The following is a 17,507-nucleotide window of genomic DNA, read 5'->3' as shown; positions in this document are numbered from 1 at the left end:
GCCACCACGGAAAGGCATTGTAAAATGCCTATCATAATATGGCTGGCGGCGTCTGATAGACACCCCCGCCATATTATTCCTTTTCCGCCCCGGCCGCAAGGCGACCGGGCGGTAAAGTGGCGGACGGTCTTTCCGTCCGCCGTGGTCCCCCCCGCCATATTACTATGGCCGGGGGGAAACGAGTGAGGATATCGGGCGGGGGCAATCCGCCTGACATTCTAATGGGCCCCTTAGTATCATATATTTTTTGCACTTTCAAAGATGGCCGCCATAGATAAGGGCCGATGTCACTTTTTCTATGTTTAGTAATTCATCTGAAATGTTTAATCACATGCACCTATGAGGTTGTATTTAAGTCTAACTTGGACTTTGTGTCACTGACATTGAAAAAGGCGTTCCACGCCAAAACGCGTCTGTCAGTGCAGGGGGGGACAGCACAATAAAGAACCTTTTGAGATTGACCCGCGAGGGAGTCTCTGCTGTTCTTATCAGTACTGCTGTGGAGGAAGGTATAGAGGCACTCCACCACGACGACAGCACCCTGGACAAGTGGTGCGGCGGCGGTGACTACTGTGGTTAAAAAAAAAAGAAAAAGAAATATGTATATATATATATAAACACAAGTTCAATCCGTGAAGGCATTTGACAAAGGCCTTCACGACTGAAACGCATTGTTTTGTAAGCTAATAACGCTTTCGCTGTACCTGCATGGTGTGCTGCTTTATTCCTTATTGGTTTGTTTATAGAGGATCTATGACAGAATATCGAAAGTCAGAATATCGAGATACAAAAATATCTCAACAAAAATATCGATGTCAGCAATATCGACATCCTATCTACAACAAGGTAAGTGCAAAAATATCAAGAAAAAAATATAGATGTCAAAAATATTGTTTTAAAAAAAATATCGTTATTTTTAATTAAAAACAATATGTAAAATTAATTAAAAAATATAATAAATATAGTTAACATATTTTATATTATTTAAAATTAATAAGTAATATATATATAATTTAATTAAAAAAATATTAAACAAATACATATAATAGATAAAATATATACTTACTTAATAATCAGTTTTAATAATTATTGTAATACCTTATAAATAATTAAAAATATTATGAATTACAAATTCAACTGTAAACATAAAAAAATAACATAAATAAAAATGTAATAAATATACAAAACAAATGTTAAAAAAATTATTTACTTTTAATATTTCTAAAATTAATTATATACTGCATTAAGGGGTCGATTCCGATTCGGGAAAAACCGCTCCGAATAGCCGTTCGGAGTATTTTTCCCGTACGAATCGTACCCTGCAACGTCCCCCGTACGTACGACGAAGTACGATTCGTACCTGGAGCTGGACTACGTACGAATCGTACAGAGACCATACAAATCAAATCCCCGTATGATTCTCCCTCAGAACTCGCTGTACGCGACATCTGTATGCTTCGCGGCTGCTTTTTCCGACCCGGCAAGTACGATTCGTGTCGGGTACGCACTGTACAACCCTTTTTCTACGGGAGCTGAAAACAGCCGTAAAAGCAGAGTTCACCCCGTAACAGGTATGGAACGGCCCCCCCCCCGGTACGGTGTGTACACCCCATGATAGCAGGGGTACGGTGCGTACCCCTGCGATCACGGGGTGTACGCACCGTACCCTGCGATCTTGGGGTGTACGCACCGTACACAAGTGATTGTGTGCTTTTCCGTACGAATCGCCCTTACCTGACGTGGACCGTACGAATCGCGTCCTCATACCCCGGTCCGGATCGTACTCGTCGGGTCGAACGGCATGTGTACGAATCATACGGTTCACTGCTTCAGCCTTGCAATACGTACGGATTGCGACGATTCGGACGGATTGACGGAATACGGATCGTACTACGCGACTCGGACGGACGGGTACGATTCGTACGGCGATGGCTCCGGATGAAATTGTATGGACGTTTTTTTTCCAGGATCAGAATCGGCCCCTAAGTAAAACAAAACCAAAAATATTAAATAACAGCGGAAATAAAATACTATTCCAACTCCAAAAAAAAAACAGTAAGGAAAATGTTGGATAGCGTAGGGGTAAAAATTACTATTTCCACTCCAGAGAGTGCAACAGTACGGAAAACATTGGATAGCGTAGGGGTAAAAATTACAATTCCAACTCCAGAGAGCGCAACAGTAGGGAAAGTGTTGGATAGCGTAGACATTAAAAATAACATACTTATAAATAAATGTATATTTTAAAATATAAAAAATATTGTTTATTAAATAAATCTAAACTATTTACAAATACCAATAAATAATTATTAAAAAATAATTACCAATTAATAATTAATATCCAATAAATTAATTACCAATACACAAATATAAATTTAATAACTACTTAATTACATATCAATTACTTTACACACTATTCCCCTATGAGCGCACAACAAACACCAATAATAAAATAATACACTTAACATAATTATCAATTAATACATTCATAAAAATTAATTACCAATTAATACATATTAATTACCAATTAATTATTAATTAAAAATAATATAATTACCAAAAACAATTAATAAAAAAAGTATTACTTAATTACATTTAAATTACTTCCCACCCTGTTCCCCTATAAACCCATAACCCGCTACAGAACATAATTATCAATTAATCAAATAATTAAAATAAATTACTAATTAATACAAATTAATTACCTATTAATTAATAATTAATTTATAATTCCTAATAAATAACTAATTATTTTACTATAATTAAATTACTTCCCACCCTATTTCCCTATAAACCCACAACCCGCTACGGTACTAAAATAGAAAATTTACTTAAATTACATTTAAAAAAAAGAATACATAATAAATACATAATAATATACATAAAAATCATATAAAAATGGATATTTGTATCATCGATATTACTAACATAGATATTAGTAACATCGATATTACTAACATATATATTAGTAACATCGATATTACTTACATAGATATTAACAAAATCGATGTTACTTACCTTCGATATTACTTACATTCGATATTACTTACCTTCGATATTACTACTTCGATATTATTGTACTTCAATATTAACAATTCGATATTTTGACAGCCTACCGGTTATAGATTGTGGCTTAGCTACCACGGCAGGCACCGGCACGTAGCAGCAGGCGTGCGGCTTCTCCGCGGAACTTAACTTTTAAATTTATATATATAGAGACTAGTCACTGAAACATCATTCCAATCATATTTCTCCAATCAACATATACAGGCCCTAGATGATCTCCCCGTGAACTCGGAAGCAGTCATTCTCGAGATGGAAATTAGTGCAACGTTGGACCTACTGGCCCCCAAACAGAAACATAAGAAACTACAAAGACCAGCCACGGAGAAGTGGTATACACCACAACTCGAAGTGCTTAAAAGAAAGTGTCAAAGTCTGGAACATCAAGGGAGACTGTCAAAAAAGGATTTAGATAGACTGAAGTATAAGTCCGAACTTAAGTCCTACAACCATGCTATAAAAAATGCAAAAAAAACTACTATGCATAATGAATTAACGACAGTGGTAATACAGCAAAAGAGCTATATAAAACAGTGAAAGAACTTAGCAAACCAGCTGGCATGTCTCAATCTTTACCTCCATCAATGAAAGCCTGCGAAAAGATAAACAATTTCTTTTCGGGAAAAAATAATAAAATCTACTCCACCTTTAGTCCCACTACAAAAACGGACATAACTAGCTGGGGCTTTAAGGCCCCGCATCCAGAAGCCCCATCAGGAATGAGCAACTTCACCCCCTGACAGAAAGTGAGGTTTCAAAGGCAATGAGCGAAGTGAAATCTGACTCCCTCTTGGACCCCTGCCCCCACTTTATCTTTGCTCAGATGGTCTCCAACCTCTGCCCATATGTTACCCAGCTGTTTAACAACTCCATCAAAACTGCCACCTTCCCTGATAACTGGAAACAGGCCATAGTAATCCCTCTCCTAAAAAAGGCTGGATCAGATGTTCTCAACCCCGAGAACTATCGTCCAATCTCCCAACTTCCTTATCTATCCAAAATTTTGGAGAGACTGGTAAATAGACAACTTTCACACTATCTGGAAACAAATAACCTATTGGATCCATCACAGACGGGTTTTAGGGCTACCAACAGCATGGAGGCCACGCTGCTGGCAGTGCTAAACAACATCAGACCATGCACTGATCAAGGAGGAGCAGTTGCTTTGATTTTGTTGGACCTGTCGGCAGCGGTTGACACGGTCTCACACAACAGAATGCTGGAAATCCTTTGTGACAAAGGAATTCATTCCAACGCTCTGAGATGGCTCCGCTCATTCTTAAGTAATCGAACTCAATCAGTTTGTCTGGGCCAATTTCAATCTAAATCCAGCACTACCAGCTGCAGTGTCCCGCAGGGGACATCACTAAGCCCCACTCTATTCAATGCCTATGTCTCATCTTTGGCCAAAATCAGTAGGACGTGGGGAATCGGCATATGTTCTTATGCAGACGACACGCAGCTGATGGTAGCATTGGAAGAAAGGCCTAAAGTCTCCAAACAAAAACGACATAACTGCCTGACAGAGATGCCTCAATGGATGCACGAACATTGCTTAAAACTGAATGTGGGGAAATTCGAGATTCTGCTTTTCGGAGGTGCCAGGCTTTTGTGGGACGTCACGTTGTGGCCACAAACACTGGGCACTGCCCCAATTCCCAAACAATGTGCAAGAAACTTGGGCTTCATTATCGATGACACCTTATCCATAAAGGACCATGTGCGGATCCTTTGTGGCAAGGGTTTTGCAATGTTGAAATTACTAGCGAGACTGTTTCCTTGGATACCGCTGGACTGCCGAAGATCAGTCATGCATTGCCCTGTTGATAAGTCAGCTCGATGCATTATGTTCACAAGGCTACAGGTACTCCAAAACGCCGCTGCCAAACTTGTCTGCAACCAAAGTAGGCTGAGCTCAGCCTCAACGTGCATGAAGAAACTGCACTGGCTACCCATGCGTCAATGAGCAGCATTTACATTGTTCAGCCATGCACATAAAGCACTGTACCAAAGCGGCCCAAAAATACTCCAGGATAAAATTGAATTTTATATTCCCTCAAGGAGCCTGCGGTCACTACATCTAGCGCTGGCAAGAACAAAGCGTATGAAGAAAGCTAGGTCCGGAGGGCGATCCTTTTCATATTTGGTGGCTAAGAAGTAGAACGAACTGCCTTTGGATCTATGGCTCACCTCCAACTATCTATCATTCCAGAAAAAACTTAAGACTCATCTGTTCCCTAAATATTAAGAATCATCTATGTCTACCCCTTCCATCAGCCTAACCAGTCTTTTTCGTTACTAGCGCCTTGATATCCCTCTGCGATGATTGTAGCACTCTATATATATATATACTTCTCTTACCTAGAGTAGTGCAGTCTTCCCATAACTACGACGTATGAGGAATAAGGTGAAGGAGGATCACTGCGGGAAACGAATATGCATATATCTATATAAATAATAATTTAACTGTTCGTTTGTTCAAAATCTCAAATCTCCGAAAGTTCTTCACCGATTGCTTTGAAATTTTGACACAACGTTGCATTCGAATACGCGAGTGTTTTTAATCGAAAGCACAAACAGACACAGAAAAATGTCAATGTGCGTTTGAAAAAAATCTTAAATCAAAGAAAGTTCTTCAATGATTGATTTGAAATCTTGACACAACGTTGAATTCGAATAAGCGCGTGTTTATATATACAAAACGCTGGATTCGAATACGCGCGGGTCAAATACGCGCGTGCTTTCAATCTAAAGGACAACCAGACCCTATTGATTGGGTTGCTGCGCAACAACTACAATAGACGCATAGAGACAATAGTCTACATATATTAAGATGGACAGTTGGTGTCAGGATGGCAGACCGGGAAGTGGGTGGAGGGAGGAGTTGGTTCACTTTGCAACATTAGCGCGTGTTTATATATACATAATGTTGGATTCAAATACGCGTGTGTCCAATACGTGCGTGCTTTTAATCGAAAGGCCAAACAGACCCTATTGATTTGGTTGCTTCTCAACAAATACAAGGGACGCATATAGACAATACCCTACATATATTAGGATGGGCAGTTGGTGTCAGGATGGCAGACCGGGAAGTGGGTGGAGGGAGGAGGGAGGAGTTGGTTCACTTTGCAACATTAAGAAAGAACGCATAGAAACAATAGTCTACATATATTAGGATAGACAGTTGTTTTCAGGATGGCAGAGGGGGAAGTGGGTGGAGGGAGGGGGGAAGAGTTGGTTCACTTTGCAACATTAAGAAAGGACGCATAGAGACAATAGTCCAAATAGATTAGGATGGACAGTTGGTGTCAGGATGGCAGACCGGGAAGTGGGTGGAGGGAGAGGGGAGGAGTTGGTTCACTTTGCAACATTAGCGCGCCAGACCGGGAAGTGGGTGGAGGGAGGGGGGATGAGTTGGACAAAAACTTATTGTATACCCACAAGCATTGTGAAATTAAACATATTAGAAACGTGCGCTTCCACTTTTCTTTCTTTTCCATTTAACCAGACTGAGCCGCAGCAAAGCGTGGCCGAGTACAGCTAGTATATGTATATACATATATGCTCGTTATATTGGTAAATTTAAAGAAAATTGAAAATTATAATATTAGTTAAAATTTGTATTTTTTATTTATAGTTTTACATTACATATAGGTATATAAACATACACACTTTCATATATATGTATTTCTTTTTTAAATTAGAGAATATTTATATATATTTTTAAATATAATTTTAGCATATTTAATTTACATTATATTCATGTTATATGTTAAAATATTTTAGATTGACTTATTTAAACTATATATATATATAAATAAAAAACGATACTTTTTTATACATTCTTTATACATGCTTTCGATATTAGTGTAAAGCAATCTTTTTTCCGATATTTTTCTACTTACCATTATATGTATGGAAAACAATATTTTTGTGATGGATATTTTTGATACGATATTTTGGTATCACAATGTTTATGTCAGTGACCCCAGTTTGCATCACATTGTAGTGCATTGCAGTGTATTCCTTCACACCGTATTGCATTCTATCGTTGTGTTGACTCGTATATTGTACTGGACAGGAGTCTGTTGTGCAGTGTAATCACAAAGCACTGCATGGTATTACATTGTGTAGCATCTTGCATTGTGTAGTACATTATTGGTGTATAGTATAGTGCTGTTGCTTTGCAGAATATTGTAGTAAGGCACGGCATTTCATTAACCCGCATTCAATCGTTGCATTGCACTGTATAGTATTGTTTCATTGCAGATTATTGCGTCAAGGACCAGTATTGTGCTCCGCTGCACCATCTTGTTGCACATCATTGCATTCTGTGGTTTTGTTGCTTTGCTGAGTATTGCCCTGCACTGCACTGTATTGTTGCACACCATTGCACTATAGAGCAGCGGTCTTCAAACTTTTGTAGGTTGAGCCCCCCAGCTCAATTTTTTTTGCTGTTGGGCCCCCCAACACCTGACAGAAATTTCTGGAATCTGGAACACTACATAATTGACCGCGGCGCACATATCCTGGGCCATATCCAGCAGATAATGTTCAACATAATAAGAGTGTTTAGTTGAGTGCAGGTTTGTGAGTGGGGGTGCTGAAATGTCAGATTATTGCAGAGCTCAAACCACCATTTTCCTAGATAAAATGTGCGCAAATTCTTTTTACTAGGATGCTTTGTTTTACACATGACGCTGATTTATAACACCACCAACATAAATGTGCCGGGAGTGCCTGTTTTTCGCCACAGAGACGGTCAATCTGTGGATGGATTTTGCCACTGCCATCCTCAGGTTATGCTCCACATCCAGGGGCAGATTTACAAGGAAGTGCCGCAGCGTGGCACCGCAGGCCCTTTGACTGCGCCACGCTGCAGCACTTCCGAAGCACAGGGATGCAACATATTTACAAGAATATGACGCATCTCTGTGCTTCCCCCTGGGCTGGTGCACAAACTGCAGCCATGCCCTGGCGTAGGCATCCTTGCACCATGGTGCAAGGATGCCTGCGTCGTGGGGAGATTGTTTTTTAGCAGGAAGCGGCATCTTCCTGCACATAAACAATCACCACAGGCATTTCCCTCTTTCAATGCGTACAGCACGCATTGAAATAGGGAAAAACTGGGAAAAATGAAAACATTTCTCCTCGTTGTGCCACGCTAAGCCACCTCTAGGGTGGCGTAGCATTCAGACACATTTCCGGATTTACGACTCCTCGTAAATCTGGAGATGTGTCTTGTTCCATGGGTGTTGCGTGGGAACACCCACAGCAATACCCATGGAACAACCCTTCAACACTAAGTGCTGTGTGTGAAGGGGCCGTATTTACAAGGAAAGGAAAAGTCACGCAGGGTGGCTTTTCCTGTCCTTCTAAATATGGAGGAACCCCCTGCGTCACCAGTACGTCACGAAAAGTGACATACTGGTGGCGCAGGGCGCTTGTAAATCTGTGATGTGTGTTTTCACTGTTGTAACGAAGCAGCAGCCCGCCAATTTTACAGCGAATAATATTTGTGATATCTCCAATTTCTCATATGTGAGGACCCGCTTGGATGCACCTCAACTCTCTTTATTTTGTTATAGCGATATTCATTGTTTACTCACACTCAGTTCTGTGATCTGCATGGTACACATCCTATGGAGCAGGCACATTAACCCTCTGTGCTGTGTGGGTGGCTGGAATGCTCATGTGAGTGCACAGTGAGCCATGTGACAGTTTGCGAGTAGGGTAAGAGGAGTACCTGCAGGGTGAGCGAGGTGACCATATGAATTTGGGTGCAGATATAAGCGCAGAGTGGGGCGAATTAATGCATGGTTAGTGGTGGGCTTATTTGAGTGAGATTGCAGAATGAGCAGTGAGGGGGACAGGTGAATGAAGTGTCACATGAGTGCAGTGTGAGTAGTGTGCTTGTATGACTGCAGGGTGAGGTACAGGGTGAACAACGCAAGTGCATTATGAGTGTAGAGTGATCAGTGTGAGTGCAGGGTGAGTGGGTGAATGGTGTGAGTGCATGGGGATCAGTGTGAGTGCAGGGTGAGTGGGTGAATGGTGTGAGTGCATGGGGATCAGTGTGAGTGCACGGTGAGCGTAAAAGTGATGGGCGAGAATGAGGAGCGAGTTGTCTGAATGCAAGGTGCATTCCCAGACACTTGAAGTAACTCAGAATGTTATTGACGGCAGCGTAGGGTTTCAAATGTGTTAAACTATTGCAAATATGGCAGTAACCAGGGATCAGGGTGTAGCAAATAAATAATGTGGTGATCCTGCAACAAACTCCCAGTCTTGTGATTAGGGTTGCCAGCAGGGCTCGAGTCAGGGTACCGTGCGGGTGGACGGCGTCCCCCCACTTATTTTACCGGGTGGACGCCGTCCCCCCCGCCCAAAAGCTGGACTGGACAATGATGGCGTTACTTACCAGACCGGTTGCCCCGCCAATCTACCAACCTTGACGTACTCATCGATCCTGCTTCCTTCTCTCTAAACCCCTCCCGTCACTCTCCCCTGCCCACTCACTCAGCTACCCATCTCCTGTTCCCTCTCCTGAAGTCTGTGCCCCCCTCTCACCCCTTTCTCCGCGCTCCCCTCTCACAGATGCTCCTCCCGCCCCCCCTCTTCGCGCTCTGTTCGTCGTCTGCTCACGCCCCCGCCCCGCCCCTTGAAGCCTTCACACTTTCTTAACTACGAGGCGCGCATCCTTTCCCCATTTCTCATCCCCTCACTTCTCTCTTCGCGTGACTTCATTCACCCCTCATACACCCAGGGGCGTAGCTGCTACTGGTGCAGTGGCACCGGGGGCCCACTGAAACGTAAATATATTGCTATATGTCTATGCTTTTTACCTTTTGTGACGTCACTTCCTTTTGTGACATCACTTCTTGTCTGAGCGTCCCCCCACTTCTTTATTTAGGACTTGTGCCCTGGTTGCCAGCTCATTCTTTTGATGTCCCAGTTGGTACAAAAATAAGCAGTCACCTAAAGTTGTTTTGTCAGTACTTGTCCATGCATACTTTGAACAGCAAATATAAATTGAAATAACCTTTGCTTGTGTTCTAGGGCTGCCTGAATAATCTATGGCTGATAATAAAAGGTAGCATGCTTCTTTATTTATAGACAAGCAATTTGCAGTCTGTTTAAAAGAACACATGGCTGGCTGGCATTTTGTGCGCCTGCCTGTGTAGTTTTAAATGAAACATTGTCTCCTTTCTGGGAAGCGCTAATCCTCTCAGGAGGGGGTTAATTCATAGAGGCAGTGAGAGGCAGGATGTCTCCACTGCTTAAACTGAAAGCAAACAAACAGGCATGTCAGCTGCAGTGCGAGGCTAGGAGTCTCCTCGACTATAATATGGAATGAGAAGGAACAGGCCTGTCTGCTCCTTCCTTTACCTTCCATTTTAGCAGAGGAGACTTCCGGCCTCCTCACTGCAGCTGAAGCGGAATGAGTTAACCCCCTCCTGGGAGGGTAAACATAATAAAAGCATGGGCACTTCGTGCCCGTTGTTTTCCCCTCCCTCCTCCCTCGACTTGTGACAGGGAACAAAGGCAGAATTAGAGTGTAGTGCGTGCCCCCCCCCTAGGATGGTGTAGCGCCCCCCCTAGGATGGTGTCGTGCCCCCCCTAGGATGGTGTAGCGCCCCCCCTAGGATGGTGTCGCGCCCCCCCTAGGATGGTGTCGCGCCCCCCCCCAGGATGATGTCGTGCCCCCCTAGGATGGTGTAGCGCCCCCCTAGGATGGTGTCGTGCCCCCCTAGGATGGTGTTGCGCCCCCTCTAGGATGGTGTCACGCCACCCAGGGGGGCGCGCCCCACAGTTTGAAGAACTCCGCTATAGAGTATAGTTGTATATAGTACTGTTCAATTGCACAGTATCGCAACAATGCCCAGTATTGCTTGCTACTGCACTGTATTGCATTTTATAGCATTGTTACATTGTCTAGTGTTGCACTGCCCTGCAGAGTATAGGTGCACAGCATTGCATTCTATAGTATTGTTGCATTGCCTCGAATTTCCCTGCACAGCGTCAGTAAACAGCAAATGCTTCTTACAGCGGCTGCGGAGAAGGCACAGAAGGTGGCTGTCGGCAGCAGTCACGTCCCTGGGTGACAGGCAGAAGCAGCCCCCAGTACTGCTGGAAGTGAAGCCTCAAACCTAACAGACGAGGGAGGACTGAGCAGCAAGTCTGCCTGCACACCTCTGCGAGCAACCGCTCTCAACGAAGGGCACATCTGTGATGGGGGTTGTATAAGCGCACTAGCAAGCAATGAAAGTCTTCCCCAGCACGAGTCACGACACAAAAGGCAACTGAAAGTCATTACTATAAACCCAGAGACAGTTCAGTTTTACAAACTATTTAGTGCTTCTAAGATTGAGGGCCTGAGTCGACTTTGGCGGTCCTACAGTAGCGATGCCAACATGTCGCGCGCTGTAGGACCGCCACAGCCGCTGTGTGACCCCGCCTGCCAGATTAGGACTTCAATCCTGTCTGGCAGGCGGTGCTGCGGCGGTCTTACAGCAGCTGCTGTTAGGCTCATAGAAGAACCTAACATGCAGACTGCCTCTGTCGGAGCGCACACTGCACCTTCTTGCATGGTGTGCAATAAATACCATAAATACCAAGGGGCCCATTAGGATATTGGGCGGATTGCCCCCGCCAGTCTGGCGGTAGCCACCGCCGGCCTGGCGGGGGCAATCCACCCGACATCCTGTCCTGAATTCCCCCCCTGTCATATTAGAATGGCGGGGGACCGCGGCAGACGGAAAGACATAGGATGGCCCAAATGGGATGCCTTTCCGTTTCGGCGATGCGGTCTTCACTCTGGGGGCCCCCAGAGTGAAGGAGAGGTGGGGGGGACACGGGGGGATACCCCGCTTCATTTGCATAAACAAAGCGGCAGGCACTGCGCGGTGCCTGACGCTTTGTTTATGCAAATGCTGTAATGCATTTTTAGCATTGTGGCGGGCGGTGCTGAGAGCACCGCCCGCCACAATGCTAAAAATGCAGGATGTGCCCGCCACTGTGGTGGGCACATCCTAATACCCCCCACGGGACCCCCGCCCTTATGGCGGGCGGTCCCATTCCTTGCTAGGATGACGGGCGGACAAAGTCCGCCCGTCATCCTAATAGGCCCCTAAGGGTGGGCGTAGTTGGCAAAGTACCACTACATGGAATTCTCCTGAATTGATCCAAAACTCAGTGAATTCCACTCTGCAACTCTATTCCGTCTCACCACAATTAATAAAACAGAAACTTCACATACCCTTGGTAAATATTATGTGCTAAAATACATATAATCATCTCACAAAAGTGAAAATGAAAATACAGCAAGCAGAGAGAGGTGATGATTTTGATGTCCTCACTAACCTAGGGAGAGGACCAAGCAGACGCCTTGAACGCAAAGAGCACATCATGCAGAACGATTGGGGGTGGTCCCATGTTATGTTATGTTATGTTATGTTAAAATGTGTTTATATAGCGCTCGGCTACTCTAAAAGAGTGTCCCGGCGCTTTCCACATAAAGCTACAGTGTATAACAACATAACAAGAAAAACAAACACCCAAGAAAAAAACAAAGAAGAAAACCCACCTAAACAGAAAGATTAAAAAGCCAAGTCTTCAGATTCCTTCTGAATTGAAGCAGGGTGGGAGTGCTGCGAAGTTCCAGTGGGAGCGAGTTCCACAGCTGGGAGGCCTTGAGGCTGAAAGAGCGCCCCCCAATCCGGGCCTTCCTCACGCGTGGAACCACAGCCGTGAAAAGGGATTCCGAACGCAATGAGCGGGCAGGGCGATAGAAAGCCAATCTCTTCTGTAGATATCCTGCGCCTGAGCCAAACAGAGCTTTATGCACCAGCGTCAAGGATTTGAACATGATCCGCTTACGGATCGGGAGCCAATGCAGCGTCCGCAGAAGACTAGATGCCCGTGCGCGTCTATGCAGACCAAAGATTGCGCGCGCTGCCGAGTTCTGTGTCACCTGCAGACGCTGGTCCAAGTACTCTGGAAGACCCAGGAAAAGAGCATTGGCATAGTCTAGCCTGGATCCGATAAGCGCCTGCACCGTAATCCGTCTATGCTCCGCAGAAAGAAGTGGAAGTAACTTGCGGAGCATTTTCAGAACGCCGAAACAGGTGCCAGCCAGGCCAAGAACGTGTGATCTGAGAGAAAGCTTGTTGTCAAGCTTAACGCCAAGATTTTTGGCCACCAGGGAAGATTGTGCCGGAGGACACATGGCGGCCGGCCACCACTGCCGCCACTCACCACCCAAGCACAGTTATGGCATAAAATACAATCCCAACCAAAGGCCCTGCAAAGCATTATGGGACGATATTCTAGAGTGCAGTGAATATTATAGTATCCAATATCAAAACATTCCTCAAGGGGCAGGCTCTGGGCTCAGCTGAGAGCTAATTCTATAGTGTTCACTGCACTGCACTGGAAGAGGCGGCCTCACACACATATTGTGTCATGCATCATCATCGGCAGCCTCTCCCCGTCCCACCAGAGCGGACTCGACCTCCTGCTGGACTCTGCGCAGGAGGGAGTTCTTGGATAAAAACTACTGGATAAAAGTAGGATCCAGATCAGAGACCTAAAAATACCTTGGGGTTGCCCGGAAGTACCCCTTTATTAGTGGAAACTGTAGGTAAGGTCATAAACAAGTGGGAGTGTTGCTGAGAGCCATGGCTCGCACCATCTCAGTAGCTAGGCCGACATGTTTCGGCCCACATTGGAAGCCCAAACGGGTCTGGGACGTTCTCCCTCCTGCCGGGTCCAACAGGAGGTTGAGTCGGCCCTGGGGGCTCTTCCCTACCAGGGTGGGGTGAGGTGCCGATGATGAAGCATGACACAACTGTGTGTGTGAGGCCTCCTCTCCCATGAGGATGACGTCCCTTTCCTCCGCCCTTGCACAGGAGTTCTGTGAATGTCCCGATGGGGCTTCCATCTGTCTGTTTCAAGGTGTATTGCTTGCAGTCCGGAGAGCTCACCTGCCCGGCTGACGCCTGTGCTGATTGCGTCATCTACAGCATTGCACTTTGTTTATTCCTACACTGTCTTTTTCGCTGATCCTAAATGTAAACCTTGAGCAAAACAAAGAAGTGAAAAAAGAGTTTGGCTGCAGAACCTCTCTTGGCAAGCTGAGACAACTTCCAGCCAATCCCAGCTGCTGTAACCGGGCAAAGCAACTTTCGTCATTGACAGAAGCTTTCCGCAACAAATGGATCACCTGTGGGCGGGCCAGGAAGAGACTGACACTTTCCACCATCCAATGGCTGAAGAGGACTTCCCTAAAGCTGCTTTTGTACACATTTTTGTACAAATTCTGATATTATTTGTTGTGCTTACAAAAGCTCTACAGGAATGCTACAAACTGCACAACAGCGATCAAAGCTCAGAGTGCACTGCAGGGGCCTGGAACACACACTGGGGTCCACCAGAAGGGACAGACAGAGGTACAGAAACAAGCATGAGTACACAAAAGTGCATTCCACCTCACAAGACAACACACCCATGCCCTCCTCCAAGGACAGTGACAGGGTGACAAAGATACTCCTCTACATTCCAGCGGTTATGTTATGTTAATGCATGTTAGTATAGCGCTCCAGTCACCCATGAGTGTATCCAGGCGCTATCGCAGGTGGGTGGGCGGCTGTCTCCCAAGAAGAGTTCATTCGAAAAGCCAAGTCCTCATCCTCTTGTGTAACTCAAGAGGCGGTGAGGCTCCGATGTGTTGTGAAAGGGCGTTGCATGCTTTGGGGGGGAGGCCTTGGGCTCTGTTTATCTGTGTGCGGGGTACATGTGCTTGTGAGAGTCCGGCAGAGCGGAGGTGCCTGGAAGGTTGGTGGAAATATATGCAGCTCTTGAGGTAGACGGGCCTGTGTTGCGCAGTGCTTTGTGCGTGTGTGGAGTTTGAGCTGAGCACATTCGTGTATAGGGACCCAGTGAAGTTCCTTGGGGTGTAGAGTGATGTGCGTGAGGCGTGGTAGGTTGAGGACAAGTCTAGCTGCAGCGTTTTGGATGGTTTGGAGTCTGTTCAGGAGCTTTTTGGTGATTCCCACGTAGAGTTCATTGCCGTAGTCAAGTCAGCTGGTGTCTGGGACTGTGTGACTGTTTTACTGCCGTTCTCTGGTAGCCACTTGAAGATTTGTCGCAGCATCCTGAGGATGTGGAAGCAGGTGGAGGTCACCACGTTTACTGGGGCGGTTATGTCAAGTTTGTCATCTAGGGTGATATCCACGTTTATGGCGTGGACGCCGGGGTTGGTGTGGAGTTGAGGTCTAACGGCCACCAAGTAGAATCCCAAGCGGAGATCTTCTTCCAAAAATAACACCTTTGGTCTCGTCTGAGTTGAGCTTGAGGCAGTTGATCTTATCCAGGTGTCAGCCGTGGTCATGCAGGTGGCGAAGTTGTTTTTTGTCACGCGAGCCTCGTCCGTCAGGGAGAGTATCAGTTGGGTTTCATCCGGGTGAGAAACAATAAAGATGCCGTACGATCTGATGATGTCGGCCAGTGGGGTCATGTAGATGTTAGATAACGTCGGGCTGAGAGATGATCTGTGGAGACTCCACCAATGGGGTTCCTGGCTTCGTGAGGAAGGAGCAGACCCAATTAAGGTTTCCAGGAGTGTGGTTGAGCTGGATTGCTCTGGTCTTCCAGGTGGAAGTTGAGGTCTTCTAGGAGATGTCGGCTTTGGAATCGATGGTGTGAAGGGCGATGAAATCTGCGATGCTGTTGGTGAAGCTTGCTCGTGGTCCCGGCAGATGGTAGACGAGAGTTCCGTTCAGGGTGAAGGTTGCCGAAGCTCGCAGCTTGAAGCGTAGGCACTCCATAAAAGGGGCTGTGGTCTCTGTGGTTGTGGTGCAGCTGATGGTTTTTATAACGAGTTCTTCTCCTGGTTTGTGTTGACAGTTGTGTTGTGCAATTTTGTGTCCTGCTGGGACCACCAGGGAGATGTCGGGTGCCGCCTCGGTGGCCGGCCATGTTTCCGTAAGGAGGAGAAGGTCCAGGGCGTCATTGTTCAGAATGTCCCAGATTTCCGTGGCGTGTTTGATGAGCGAGCTGCTGTTGAGAAGCATGCATGAAAGTTTGTTGTGGGGTGTGCATTTGCTAGGGGAGTGGGAGGTGTGCTGTGTGTACGCTGGGTGCATGTCGACCGTGCTAGCTCGGTGGGTGAGTTGTTGCACATGGGACTGCAGTGGGTGCAAGGGAAGGCTTCCTTGGTGTTGTGGGGTGAGGTAGCGGGGGTGCAGGGTGGGCAGCCTGGGTTGGGTGACCAGGAAGGACATGCTTGGGGAGCGGTTGGACCAGGGTTTGCGGCGTTTGGCACGGTCCACACGCAGACGGGCTCGTCCGTGCTGTGGCCACCGTTAAGTAGGTCCTGAGAGGGGGGGTCGAGTGCAGGATGTGGTGGGAGGGGCTTAGCAATAGAGCAGGTAGGTGCAGAAAGTACAGGAAGGAACAGGTAAGGACACTCAGGGATACAGGAGGTGAGAGGTGAAAAAAGAAGCACAGGAAGGAGGCATCAAAGAGATGGCAACAGGGCACAGGAAAAGAGAGGAGAGCAAAAAAGAGACATAAGTCAGTGAATGGCACAGAGTCAGGAGGGGGAAGGGTGAGAGGAGAAGGAGTAAAAACGGAGATATAAGCACAAAAATCAAAGGAGCTCGAGGCGAAAAGAGCGACGCACAGAAAGAGACAACGAGAAAGAGGGAGAAAGAGAGAGAGAAAGAGAGTAATGTAAAGAGATGCCTTAAGAGAGCGGCAGACAGAGAGACTAGAGAGATAATGGAGAGAGGCAAAGACAGACAGAGAGAGGGAAGGAAGGAAAGAGATTCAGTGACAGGTAGACACAGAGAGAGGACTGAGAGAGAGGCATAGACAGAGAGGCGGAGACAGAGAGTGACTGAAAGAGATGGAGAGAGAGAGAGAGAGAGAGAGGCAAAGACAGACAGAGAGAGGGAAGGAAAGAGATTCAGTGACAGGTAGACACAGAGAGAGGACTGAGAGAGAGGCATAGACAGAGGCGGAGACAGAGAGTGACTGAAAGAGATGTCTTGAGAGAGAGAGAGGCAGAGACAGAGAGTGACTGAAAGAGATGTTTTGAGAGAGAGAGAGGCAGAGACAGAGAGTGACTGAAAGAGATGTCTTGAGAGAGAGAAAGAAAGAGACAGGGACGTTTCTAGGTGTTTTGCCGCCCTAGGCGAGAATTGAGAAATGTCGCTCCTTCCTTTTACTACCAATACTCTCTTCCCTGTCATCCAGGCTAGAAGACTTGTGGCCTGCAAAGCACTACAAGGAGAAAGAAATGAGACAAACAAGGTGCCTCAGTGGACTCATGCAAAAACAAGTGTTTGTCGCTCCCTCACTAACATCATTTGATCCTGGTCAGACCTAACCAGGCTCACTCTATAGCTGAGAATAAAAGAAAAATCCAAAAAGCCCCATCA

Source organism: Lissotriton vulgaris, chromosome 12 (genome assembly GCF_964263255.1).
Source record: "Lissotriton vulgaris chromosome 12, aLisVul1.2, whole genome shotgun sequence".
Classification (NCBI taxonomy): domain Eukaryota; kingdom Metazoa; phylum Chordata; class Amphibia; order Caudata; family Salamandridae; genus Lissotriton; species Lissotriton vulgaris.
Note: the sequence above shows the minus strand (reverse complement) of the source record.